The sequence below is a fragment of the Martes martes genome, assembly GCF_963455335.1.
Source record: "Martes martes genome assembly, chromosome: 12".
NCBI lineage: Eukaryota > Metazoa > Chordata > Mammalia > Carnivora > Mustelidae > Martes > Martes martes.
The window spans coordinates 42,226,158-42,239,770 of NC_137900.1; the positions used below are offsets into that span (position 1 = coordinate 42,226,158).

The window sequence follows — 13,613 nt, forward strand, 5'->3', positions numbered from 1 at the left end:
ACTTTTCTTTCCCCTTTCTTTCTCTCTGAACTGTTGAATTCGTTTCTTTCATGATCACCACTGAAAACATACCACAGTACTCCCTGAAGTAGCTCCTATTCCTTGTTCAGAGTTGAATCTAGATGATGCACTCGTTAGTTATCGCTGTGCTACCAGCCAACTCCAAACTTATGTCTTCAAACAACCAGCAATTTGGAATGTTCATGAGTCTGTCAGGTGAGCAGTTATTCTGGTCTTGGCAGGGTTTGATCATGTATCTATGACCAGCTGTAGGTTGAATAGGCAGCTCTAATCAAAGCTTTTACATATTTGGAGGTCCATTGGCCATAAGCTGGGGTGGGGAACACCCGTAAAACAACGGGATTTTCCTTACATGGCCTCTCATTCTCCACAGGGGAGTCCTAGCTTATTTAAATGACAGTGACAGAGTTCCAGGAAAGTATGGAAGCAGGAATTGCATCTTAAAGTCTAGACTCAGAACTGGCAATTGTGACTTTAGCCACATTCTGTATTGGTGAAAGCAAATCATAAGGGCAGCCCAGATTCCATGGGTAGGGAAATAGACTAATTCTTGGAGGAAAAGCTACAAAGTCTGTTATAAGAGGTGTAGATACAGAGAGGGGAGCAATCAAGGTCATGTTTGTACTCAATCTGCCTGCCATTCTTGATTTCCATTAATTCTTATTTCTAAACATCAAAGTAAACTGAAAAATATTTGCTGACTACTTACTATGAATAAAACATCTCATTAGTCACTGATAGAATCCTATTCCAAAGAAATATAAAATCTTAGGTAGGATAGAAGAAGGTAAAAATTAAATACTATTAATAGTCCTAATTTATGAGTAGACTATGATATAAAATTTCTTTTTTCCAAGCTGACTATTTAAAATCTTGAATATAATTTTCCCTCAAAACATTAAATGGTGATTTGGAATACAGGCAAAGCAATTTTTAAGTCATAATTTATAGTACACAATGCAATGCCCAATTTAGACCATAAATATTTTAGGAAATACTTACCTTTGTGAGAAGTTTATATTTAAGCTTTTGAAAACACCAGTAAGTTTCTCACCAACATCCTTCCCACTCTCTAATTTGGGGATAAAATCATAAAATGAATTACTCTGAAGGTAGGAAAATTGTATTGCACATCTTTATGTGCCAAGCACTTTTGGATGAATTATCTATTTAATTTTAGTATTAAGCTGAAGACACTGAAGACAGCATTAGTATATTCCTTTTAATAGTTGAGAAAATTAAGAACCAATGATGATATGTAAGTTGCCTAAGACTACAATGCAGGAAATAATAGCGATGAGTACCCATCTGACTTCAAGTGTCTTCTCTTCCCACTATTCCACTCTGCCATGCTAAGCAAGTAATGCTACATACAGCATCTGAAATGAAATGAAATTAAACTCATAGGCTAACACTAAAGATATCTGCCATATGCAAATATCTCAGTTTCAGAGATGCCCTGTAAATATGCTACTGAAATGGACATTTTGCCTCTCAAGTCTCTCTTAGAGATGTGATGCTGTCTCAAATGGAATTGTAGGATCAAGTTATCTTTCAACTGATTCAATGTAAACATTATCTCTTGTGCATCACCCAGACTATCAGAGCAATTGATGTAAATACAGAAAGAATGTTGGTGTGGAGGTTAAAAAAAAAAAAAAGCTGAAAAATAAGAATCGGCCCAAGAATAATCAGTTTAAAAATCACCAATCTTAATGAATATGTTTTCTGGCTATTGGTGGGGCACACAGTGTTGATCAAAGTTTTACAAGGAAAAAAATAACATGTTTTAAATTAATAAATTCCCTTTTACAACCCAATAGTCTTTCTTAACATACTTCTTGAACTTTTCTAAGAAAATGTATTGGGGCACGTGGGTGGCTCCATTGTTAAACATCTGTCTTTGGCTTGGGTCATGATCCCAGAGTCCTGTGAAAAAGCCCCACATCATGCTCCCTGCTCAGTGGGAAGCTTGTGTCTCCCTCTCTCCCTGCTTGTGTTCTCTCTCTCGCTGTGTTTCTCTCTGTCAGATATCTCACTGTGTCTCTCTGTCATATAAATAAATAAAATATTTTTTAAAAGAAGAAAATGTATTAAACCTATTTTGATTTTCAAGTTACCTTGAGAAGAAGAAACCATGACTAGCTAGTACTCCAAATCCTAAAAACCCTCTCTCATGGACCTAAATACCCATTTTCTTGTGTGTTTTATTGGCATATTTTTAAAATTCTTGTCTAATCAACTTAGGGACTACAAAAGTTTGTTTCTAAGGTCATTTATTTCAACTTAAGATTGATTTGCTTTTGTTGCAACGATATGGTAAGTCAAGAGTTACAAAATTTAATATCTACAGGAGAACAGGTAGGTTATGTAAGTAACTGAGGCAAAAGCAAGTGTCAAACAATAGAGGGTAATAGGGACAGTGGTGACTAGGAGAATACAGGTCTCCATGGAAGGCCCTCTAATCCTCAAACAAAATACTCAAGCAAAATAAGTCTACAGATCAGATTTCTTGCCAACATGCCATCTTGATTATTAATGTCCTGTGATTTATAGAGTAGTCCAAAACTTTCCTGCTCCTTAGCCTTTATAAAATAGATAATCTTTTACTACATCTTTAATATCCTAGAATTAAAGGTTCTGATCTTGCAAAGCTGAACTTCACACTCAAAATTAACATGAACTCAACAAAATATTGTCCCTCACAGTTTATGTCTGAGCAGCTCACTAGCCTTCTACTATTGGGCACATTGGGTCCATTAAATCTATATATCACTTTGGGGCAAGTGTATGTCTTTACTATGTGTATCGTTACTAGTCTTAAAATTCACAAACATGGTATGTCTCTTAATTTATTTAGATTCTTGATTTCTTTCATCAGAATTTTGTCATTTTAAATATATAAATCCTGAATATATTTTGCTGAATAAGAATAGTAAGAGCAGACATTCTTGCCTAGTTCCTGATCTTATGGAGAAAGCATTCAGTCCTTCACTACAAAGTATATTAGTTTTAGGATTTTTGTAGATGCACTTTATCCAATTGAATAACTTCCCCTCCATTCCTATTTTTTCAGAGTTTTAATCATGAAAGGATGTTGAATTTTGTCAAATGCTTTTCCTGCATTAATTGATAAGATTGTGTCATATTTCTTCTTTAGCTTCTTAAAATATTGGATTGACACAGTGATTTTCAAATATTGAACCAGTCTTACATCCCTGGAATAAACCACACTTGGTCATGGAGCCATATAATTTTTTTCATATGTTGTTAAATTCTATTGGCTAATATTTTGTTTAAGATTTTTATGTCTATAGTCAGGAGGGATATTGATCTGTAGTTGTCTTTTTTTGTTGTTGTCTGAGTATCAGGGTAAGACTAGACTTTTTTAAATGAATTGCAATGTATACTCCTATGTTTCAGAGAAGTATCTTAGTCCATCTGGGCTGCTATACAAAAATACTACAGACTATGCAGCTTATAAGCAACAGAAATTTATTTCTGGAGATTAGAATTCTAAGATCAGAGTGCCAGGATGGTCAGGTAATTGTCTTTTTTTGGGTCCACACTTCTCCATGTATCTCACATGGCAGAAAGGGATAGGAAGCTCTGTGAGATATCTTTTTTAAGAACATTAATTCCAGGGTGCCTGGGTGGCTCAGTTGGTTAAGTGGCCAGCTCTTGGATTCAGCTCAGATCATGACATCAGTGTCTGAGATCCAGACCTGCATTTTGCTCCAAGCGCAGTGGGGAGTCTACTTGAGGATTCTCTCTCTTTCTTTCCCTCTATCCCTCCCCACTTGCTCAACAGCATGCACCCTTGTTCTCTCTCTCTTAAATAAATAAATCAATCTTAAAAAAAAGAATATTAATTCCATTCAAGGGCTCAACGCTCATGACTTATTACCTTCCAAAGATCCAATCTCCTAATATCATCATATTGGGCATTAGAATTTTAAAGTGAATTTTGGGTATGGGGAACACAAACATGAAGACTGTGCAAAGAGACTGTGTAGAATTGGTGTTAATTCCTCTCAAAGTTTGGTAGTATTCCCCAGTGAAAGCACTTGGGCTTAGAGATTTCTGTTTGGGGGAATTGTTAAATAATAAGTTCAATATTCATAATAGTTGAAGGACTATTCAAATTATCTATTTCGTGTTAGGTGAGTTTTGGTAACTTGTATTGTCCAAGGAACTGGTACATTTTATCTAAGTTGTCAAATTTACACACGTAAATTTGTTTATAGTATTCTGTTATTATCCCTTTAATATCTGCAAGTTCTGTACTGTTATCTCTGTTTCATTCCTGATATTGGTAATTTGTGTCCTCTCTTTTTTTCCTTGCTAGAGGTTTGCTAATTTCATCAATTTTTTCAAAAAATCAACTCTTTGTTTCATTGATTTTCTCTGTTGTTTCTGTTTTTTATTTCATTGATTTCTGCTATTATCTTTATTATTACCCAGCTTACTTTGGGGTTATTTTGTTTTTCCCTTTTTTCTTTTTAGGTTCTTCAGATGAAAACTTAGGTCATTGATTTGAGACTTTCCTTTCTTTAGTGTATGTATTTAATGCTATAAATTTCCTTCTTACCACTGTGTTAGCTATGTTTCACAAATTTCGATATGCTGTATTTTCATTTCATTCACTTAAATTTATTTTTTGAAACTTTCCTTGAAACTCCTCTTTGATCTGTGGATTATTTGGATGTGTGTCATTCAGTTTCTAAGTGTTTTACAAATTTCCCTTGCCTTTTTATTATTGGTGTTCAGTTTAATTCCATTGTAGTTAGGGAATACATGTTATAAGATATAAATTTTTCAAAAATTTTTGAGGTTGGTTTTATGTGAATTTTTCTATTTTTACTGTGAATATTTCTTTTCAGTTGTATCAGTATATATTAGGGTTCAATTCAGCATTTTATGTATGTATGTATTTATTTATTTATTTATTTTTACTATACTAGCTATTTATTATTTCCTGATTTCACCCCCCCCTTGGCTTTCTTTGGTTTCAATTTTTTTTTTTAACATACCAGTTTTGATAAATTTATAGTGTTTTGAGTATATCTCTTTTTATATCTTCTCTTTTTTTGGTGGTTGCTTGATGTATTAAATACATACACAACTTCCACAGTGTACTAGTATTATCATTTTAGCAGTTCAACTGAAATATAAAAACCTGACCTCTCTTCACCCTCTAGTAGTTTTAATATAATTATCTTAACTATTTCCTTTACATACACTCAGAACCACATGATGATGTTGTATTTTTTGCTTTGACTATCAAACATAATTTAGAAAACTCAATAGGAAAAGGAAGGCTATTGTATTTACTTGTATTTTGCTTATTATGTACTTTCTTTCTTGCTAATGTTCCCAGATAACTTCTATCATTTCCTTTCTGTTTAGAAAAATTCCTCTTCTTTTAGGGTAGGTCTGTTACCATAAAAGTGAAAAATTATCTTACTTTTTCTTCATCTGAGAATGTATTGAATCTATTCTCCATTTCTGAATAACTTCATTGTACATAAAATTCTGAGTTGAAGAATTTTGCATCACTTCTGGCTTCCAGGAACTCTGATGGAAGCACACTGTCATTCAAACAGTTTTTCCTCTATAGCTAAAGTGTCATTTCTCTATGGCTGCTTTCGAGATTTTATTCTTTGCTCTTAGTTTTCATGTTTGATTCTACATTTCTCTGTGTGGAATTTTCAGGCTTTATCATTTTGGGGGTTTATGCAGGCTTTTGAATTCTTAAGTTTGTGTCATTTGCTAAATTCAAAAGTTTTACTCAATTATTCTTTAAGAATAATTTTATTTTATTAAGAATACATTTAATTTTATTTGTTTCACTCTGATGAAACAAATATTAGATTTTTGTTACAATTTCACAGGCCCTGAATCTGTTTTCATTTTTAATACATTTTTCCTCTTTTGATTGTGTATGTAATTTCTTACTTTTGTGCCTTCCATTATGACATTCATTCTGTTGAGCCCATTCACTAGGTTTTGTTTTTGTTTTTGTTATTAATTTTAGTTATTGCATCTTTTGGTTCTAAATTTCCCTTTGGTTCTTTTCTATACTTGTATATCTTCTATTTTTTTGCTGAAACTTTCTATTTTCATTTGTTTCAAGTGTATTTGTGATTGTTCATTGAACCATTCTTATAATAACTGCTTTAAAATTTGTGTTAGATAATTCTAGCATTCTGTCATCACAAGGTTTGTATGCATTGATTGCCTTTTTTTCAGCCAGTTTAGAACTTCTTGGTACTCAGTATAATGAGTGGTTTTGAATTGAAACAGACATTTTAATATTATACTATGAGAACCTCAATCTTATTTAAACATATTTTATCAGTTTTTCTGTGACATTGTTCCCTCAAGGGAAGGGGAGTGGTGGGGTGCTATCTTATAATAGAGAGTTGGAAGTCTAGTTTCTCCATTTAGCTTCTATCAACACAAAAAAGAACGTTCTTGTTACTGTGAGTGGAGATGGGAAGTCCAGGCTCCCGTGTCATCTCCACCAATACTTCATGGAGGAAGGTGGGGATTTGTTTCTGCCAAGTAAGAATGAAAGTCCAGCTCCATATTCAGTCTTCTCTAATATACTTTGGGTAAGGATTTGTTTGGGGATGAGGTCATTCTCTTCACTTTTTTATAATTAAAAAGTGCTTGTTTTACATATAATATCCGAGGTTTTTAGTTGTACTCAGTGTTAGGAATAGGGAAAAGATAGTCTATTCCACCTTCCCAGAGGAAGTTTCTCCATTGTGTTCTTTTAAGTCATATTTTATCCTATGCGTGTGGTTTCAAATATGGTTTCCATCTTTGTAACAGTTAATTTTTCTTTTTATGTTTTCTCTGAGCTCTGCAAGCCCACTATTCATTTCTTCCACTGATTTGTAATCTGTATTTTGAGTTATTTTGGTAATTTCTTTATGGTGAATTCCCTTCTTGTTTTGATTATGCTACAAATGCCATATCAAATTTTTATTAATTACATCTTTATGTCCAACTTTTAGGATCTATTATACACACTATGATGGACTATAATACCCATTCCAGTACTTACAACTTGGAAAGGGGAAAAGGCAAAGAAAGGACATTTCAAAACAACACAAGTGCTTTGGATGGCAATATGCTTTACCACAAGAATAAGTTACAAGTATGATAAGAATGTTTAAGAAGGTAGTTATATCAGTGGCTGGTGGAATAGGAAGCCCCAGATACCCTTACCATGAAGACACCGATTCAACAACACTACATGGACCTACTCCCTTTTTGAGAAATGCAGAACCAATTAAGAGACTCTTGTCCTCCAGGTGAGTGAAAAACCAACTCTATCAAATCCAGTAGGAAAATTCTTGGCACCCTCCCACCATAGTCCCCTCCCCTGGTCAAAGCCACATGATCTGGAGGAAAATCTCCATTTGCGGCTTCTTTCTGGGGAGAGAAAGAGAATACTAGGCTATACATACATCATTCTGACCATTGGAGTGGGGGACTAGGTTCTGTCTCAGCTGTCCAAGAGTGTTGGATGGGACCCAGCATACACCAGATACTTGGGGCTATTGAGAATGACAAAGAACTGAACAGTGTGCTGTTTTACTTTAGAGGAAATAAAGATGATCAGAGGTTTCCAAGAGTTAGGCGGGAGGGAAGGATGAGTAAGCAAAGCACAGAGGAGTTTTAAGGCAAAGATAAGATGTGATATGATATGATATGATATGATATGACATGATATGATATATGATATTATAATGATGGTTACATGTCATTACACATTTGTCAAAACCCATAGAATATATAACACCAAGAGTGAACAGTAATGTAAACTAGACTTTGGGTGACTATGTAGGTTCATCGATTGTAACATGTGCTACTCTGGTGTGGCTGTTAAAAATGGGGAAACTTTCCATGTGTGGGGGCAGCATTAGAAGAGAAATCTCTGTACCTTCCCCTCAATTTTGCTGTAAACCTTAAGTTGCATTAAAAAAAAAAAAAGTCTTAAAAAACACGAAGGAGAGATAAAGACTTTTCCAGATATGTAAAAGCTGAAGGAGGTCATTACTATTAGACCTGCCTTATAAGAAATGCTAAAGGGAATCCTTAAGTTGAATGAGAAGATGCTGCACAGCAATACAAAAGCACAGGGAAATATAAAGTTTACTGACAAAAACAAATACATAAACAAATACATAAAACTGTAATGGTGGTACATAAATCACTTTTAATTTTGATATAGAAGTTGAAAGATAAAAGTGTAAAAATACCTATAACCACAAAAATGGGTTAATATATATATAGTATAAAAAGATGTCGTTTGTGACACCAATAAGCTAAAGCATCAGGGTTGAAGAAGTACAAGTGTGATTTGTTTTGTCAGCAATTGAGTTTAACATGTTATCAGCTTAAAATAGATTATTGTAAGATGTTTTATGTAAGCCCCATGGTAACAACAAAGAAAGTACCTATGGAAGATAGGTATTTCTTCTCTCAAGAGAGAAGAATGAGAACAATAGAGCTACAAGACAGAAACAATGTACAAAATGCCAATAATAAGATTTCCTTTATCAATAATAACTTTAAATATAAATAGTTTGAACTCCCCATTCAAAAGACTTAGAGGAACTAAATGTATTAAAAAAAACACACACACACAACAAGATGCAACCATATGTTATCTATAAGAGACTCACTTTAGATTTTATTTAAGGACACACATAGACTAAAAATGAAAGGGTGGAAAAAAGATAATCCATGAAAATGATAACTAAAAGAGAACAGAGATGGCCCTTACTGCATTAGACAAATTGATTTTAAGTTAAAAACTGTCACAAGAGGCAAAGAAGGACACTATATCATGATAAAAAAAAGTTAATTCATCAGGAAGATCTAACAATGATAAATATATATGTACCTAACATCAGAACACCTAAATATATGAAGCAAACATTGATACAAGTAAAGAAGACAGCAACCTAATAATAGTAGATCTCGCTACTCCATTTTAGTAATGGACAGGACATCTACACAGAAGATTGACAAGGAAACAGAATACCTTAATGACAATGTAGACTAAATGGACCTAACAGACATATGGAGAACATTCTACCCAACAACAGCATAATTCATATTTTTCTCGGGTACACACAGAACATTCTCCAGAATAGATCACACTGGATCACATAACAAGTCTTAACAAATTAAAGAAGTTTAAAATCATACCAAGTATTTTTCTAACCAAAATACAATGAAGCTAGAAATCAATAGCAGGAGGAAAATTGGAAAATTCACAAATATCTGGAAATTAAACAATACACTCTTGAACAACCAAAGGGTCAAAGAAGAAATTAACAAAGAAATTCAAAATATCTTAAAACAAAGAAAAATAGAAATACAACATGCCAATACAACTTATGGGAGGTAGCAAAAAAGAAGGAAGTTTATAGTGATAAATAGATTAAAATGAGAAACAATCTCAAATAACTTAACTCTATACCTTAAGGGACTAGAAAAAGGAGAACTAGCCCAAAGTTGCAGGAGGAAAAAATAATAGAGGAAAAATTTTAAAAAAGAGAACAGGAGAAGTCTAGAAAACAAATCAATGAAATTAAGAGTTGTTGTTTTTTTTTTTAAAGATCAACAAATTTAATAAATCTTTAGGTAGACTAAGGAAAAAGGAGAGAACATTCAAATAAGCAAAATTAGACATGAAATAGGACACATTACAACTGATACAAGAGAAATGTAAAGGATTATGAAAAGACTATGAGCAATTATATGTCAACAAGTTGTATCATCTAGAAAAAATGGATACATTTCTAGGAACACACAACCTACCAATTGAATCATAAAGCAAAAGAAAATATAAACAGATCATAACTAATAAGAGATTGTATCAGTAGTCAATTAGCTCCAAACTAAGAAAATCCCAGCTCCTAATGGCTTCCCTGGTGAATTCTACCAAACATTTACAGAAAAATTCATGCTAGTCCCTCTCAAACTCTTCAAAATGTTTGAAGAGGATGGAATATATCTAATTTTATGAGGCTGTCATTACCTTGATACGAAAGCCAGAAAAAGACACTGTAAGAAAAAAATTATAGGCCAATATCTCTGATGAATATAGATGCAAAATTCCTTAAAAAATATTAGCAAACTGGATTCAACAGCACATTACTCCAAATGGGTTCACCGTTGGAATGCAAAGATGTTTCAATGTATTAAAACCAGACAACATGATATATCACATCAACAAAATGAAGGATAAAATCATGATCATTTCAAAAGACACAGAGGAAGGATTTGACAAAATCCAGCAATTTTTCAGGAAAAAGAATCACTCAAAAATGCTAAGAATAGAAGGACACTATCTTAAAGTAATAGACACTATTCACATCAAAAGCCCACAGCTGACATCATACTTGGTGAAAAATGAAAATCTTTTCTTCCAAGATGCAGAACAAAGTGAGGATCCTCCCTCTCACCATTTCCCTTCAGCACAGTTCTGGAAGCCCTAACCAGAGCAATTAGGCAAGAAAAAGTAATAAGGTCATTCCAATCAGAAAAGAAGTAAATTTATTTTTGTTTGCAGGTGACATGATCTTACATGTAGAAAACCCTAAGATGCAACAAAACCTGCTAGAATTAATAAACTAATCTAGTAAAATGGTAGCATACAAAATCAACATACAAAAATCTATTGCATTTTCATACAGGAACAATGAACAGTGTGAAAATGAAATTAAGAGACCAATCTCCTTTACAATAACATAAAAATAATAAAATACTTTAGAATAAACTTAACCAAGAAGGCAAAGACTTTGACACTGAGAACTACAAACATTGTTGAAAGAAGTTCAAGAAGATACAGATAGATGGAAACATATCCTGTGTTCATGGATTGGAAGAGTTAATATTCTTAGAATGTCCTTACTACCCAAAACAATCTACAAATGCAATACAATCCCTATCGAAATCCTAATGACATTGTTTACAGAAAGAGGAAAAAAATTTCTCACATTATTTTGAACCTCAAAGGACCCTACATAGTCAAAACTATCTTGAGAAAGAAGAACAAAGCCGAATGCCTCACACTGCTAATTTTAAAACATATTACAAAGCTGCAGTAACCAAAATAGTACAGTGCTAGCACAAAGAGAGATAGAGACCAATAGAACTGTATCAAGAGCCTAGGGGGGGAAAAAACAAAAAACACACTTATACTTAAAGACAGGTGATATTTGACAAGGGTGCCAATAATACACAATGGGAAAAGATAATTTCTTTGGTAATGGTGCTGGGAAAACTGGATACCCACGTGCAAAAAAAAAAAAAAAAGAAAAAGAAATTGGGCTATTACACCACACACAAAAATCAACTCAAAATGAATTAAAGACTTCAGTGTAAGTCCTGAAACTAAACCCCTTAGAAGAAAACACAAGATAAAATCTTCATGATTTTGGTCTTGGTAATGATTTCTTGGATATGAGATCAAGAGAACAAGTAATCAAAGCAAAAATAAATGAGTGAGACTATATCAAATTAAAAAGCTTAGTTTGTTGTGTCCATTTGTTGTATGGAATTGTTGTATCACTATATTATATACTTGAAACTAATATTACACTGTATGTTAACTGGAATTTAAATAAAAACATAAAAAAAATACCCAGATATCCAAATGTAATTAGCAATAAATAAAAGGTTAACTTTTGGTTCCAGAATTCCAGATAAATTAATATATTCAAAGTTTATTCAAAAATATATAAACAGATATATCAAAAAGTTTGTGTATAATCAAGTCTCTGAAGTAATATTTATTGTATTGAAAATGTATGTCAAATAACAAAAATTGAAAAAAAGACTTAAAAGCTTATGCACAGCAAAGAAATCAGAGAGTGAAAAGAAGCAGAATGACATTAGCAGAGTGAAAGGCAACATACCGAATAAGAGAAAATATTTACAAACCATATATCTGACACTTGTTTAATATCCAAAACATAAAAGGAACTCCTGTAACTCAGTAACAAAAAAACAAATCAAAAAAATGAATTAAAAAAAAAATGGGCAAGAGTCAAATAGATGTTTCTCCAGTGGAGACATACAAATGTCCAACAGCTATATGAAAAGATACTTAGCATCACTAATCATCAGGGAAATACAAATTAAAATCACAATGAAATATCACCTTACACATATTTTTTTAAAAAATGAAAATAATGTGTTGACAAAGATGGACAAATTGGAGCACTGCGCACTGTTGGGGGAAATGGAAAATGGAGATTCCTCAAAACAAATTAAGAATAGAACTACCATATGCAACAAAGATCCCACTTCTGAGTATTTATCCAAAATAATTCAAGTCAGGATCTCAAGAAGATATCTGCACTCCCATGACCATGGTAGTGTTGTTCACAATAGTTAAAAGGTGGGGAGGAGTCAAGATGGCGGAGAAGTAGCAGGCTGAGACGACACCAGGTAGCAGGAGATCAGCTAGAGAGCTTATCGAACCATTGCAAACACCTACAAATCCAACGGGAAATCAAAAAGAAGAAGAGCAACAATTCTAGAAACAGAAAATCAATCACTTTCTGAAAGGTAGGACCTGCAGAGAAGTGAATCCAAAGCGATGGGAAGATAGACCAGGCAGGGAGGGGCTGGCTCCCAGCAAGCAGTGGAGCAACGGAGCACAAAATCAGGACTTTTAGAAGTCTGCTCCACTGAGGGACATCGCTCCAGAGGCTAAGGCAGGGGTAAACCCACACGGGGTCAGCATAACCCCAGGTCCCACGGGGTCACAGAAGGACCGGGGGTGTCAGAGTGTCACAGAGCTTGCAGGTATTACAGCGGGGAAGCCGGCTACAGAGACAGAGCCAAGGAGTGAGCTCTCAGCTCGGGGTTACCCTGAACTGGGCACAGGCTGGGTGAACTCAGAGTGCAGCCAGAGGCCAGGGAGACAGAGTGACTGAGCACTTTTCTCCAAGCGTGTGGCTGGAGGCCAGGGAGACGGAAGTGACCGAGCGCTTTTCTCCAAGCGTGATCGATTGAGCGCTTTTCTCCAAGCGCAACCAGAGACCAGGGAGATGGGAGCGATTGGGCGCTTTTCTCTGAGGGCGCACTGATGAGTGGGAGCCCGAGCTCTCGGCTCCTCCGGGCCGGAGATTGGACGGCCGCCATTATCATTCCCATCCTCCAGAACTCTACTGAAAGCGCTCAGGGAACAAAGGTCCCGAAAGCAAAGGCGAGCAGATTACTTAGCCTGGCCCCTGATAAGGGCAGTGCAATTCTGCCTCAGGCAAAGACACTTGAGAATCACTACAACAGGCCCCTCCCCCAGAAGATCAACAAGAAACCCAGCCAAGACCAACTTCACTCACCAAGGAGAACAGTGGAATTCCAGAGAAGGAGAAAGCAAATCTCATCTGGACAAAATGACAAGGTGGAAAAACTCACCACAAAAAAAAGTACAAGAGGCAGTACCGAAGGCTGGGGACCTAATCAATATGGACATTGGTAATATGACAGATCTAGAGTTCAGAATGACGATTCTCAAGGTTCTAGCCCGGCTCGAAAAAGGCATAGAAGAT

The 13,613-nt window shown here is 34.7% G+C and overlaps 2 long non-coding RNA genes across 3 annotated transcripts in view; one reads left to right on the top strand and one right to left on the bottom strand.

Annotated features, from left to right (window-relative positions):
• The window catches only part of LOC308352982, a 91,833-nt gene that overhangs the window by 50,187 nt on the left and 28,033 nt on the right, over positions 1 to 13,613 (top strand). The window contains exon 3 of one of the 2 annotated variants that reach the window (XR_013967715.1): positions 7,047 to 8,198. The exons of the other annotated variant lie outside the window; for it this stretch is intronic. This is a non-coding gene — a long non-coding RNA (uncharacterized lncRNA). Of the gene's footprint in view, positions 1 to 7,046; positions 8,199 to 13,613 lie in introns of those variants that run through there. 2 annotated transcript variants of the gene reach the window in all.
• LOC308352983 overlaps positions 1 to 13,613 on the bottom strand; it is a 74,850-nt gene that overhangs the window by 21,382 nt on the left and 39,855 nt on the right. The gene's annotated exons all lie outside the window — the stretch shown is intronic.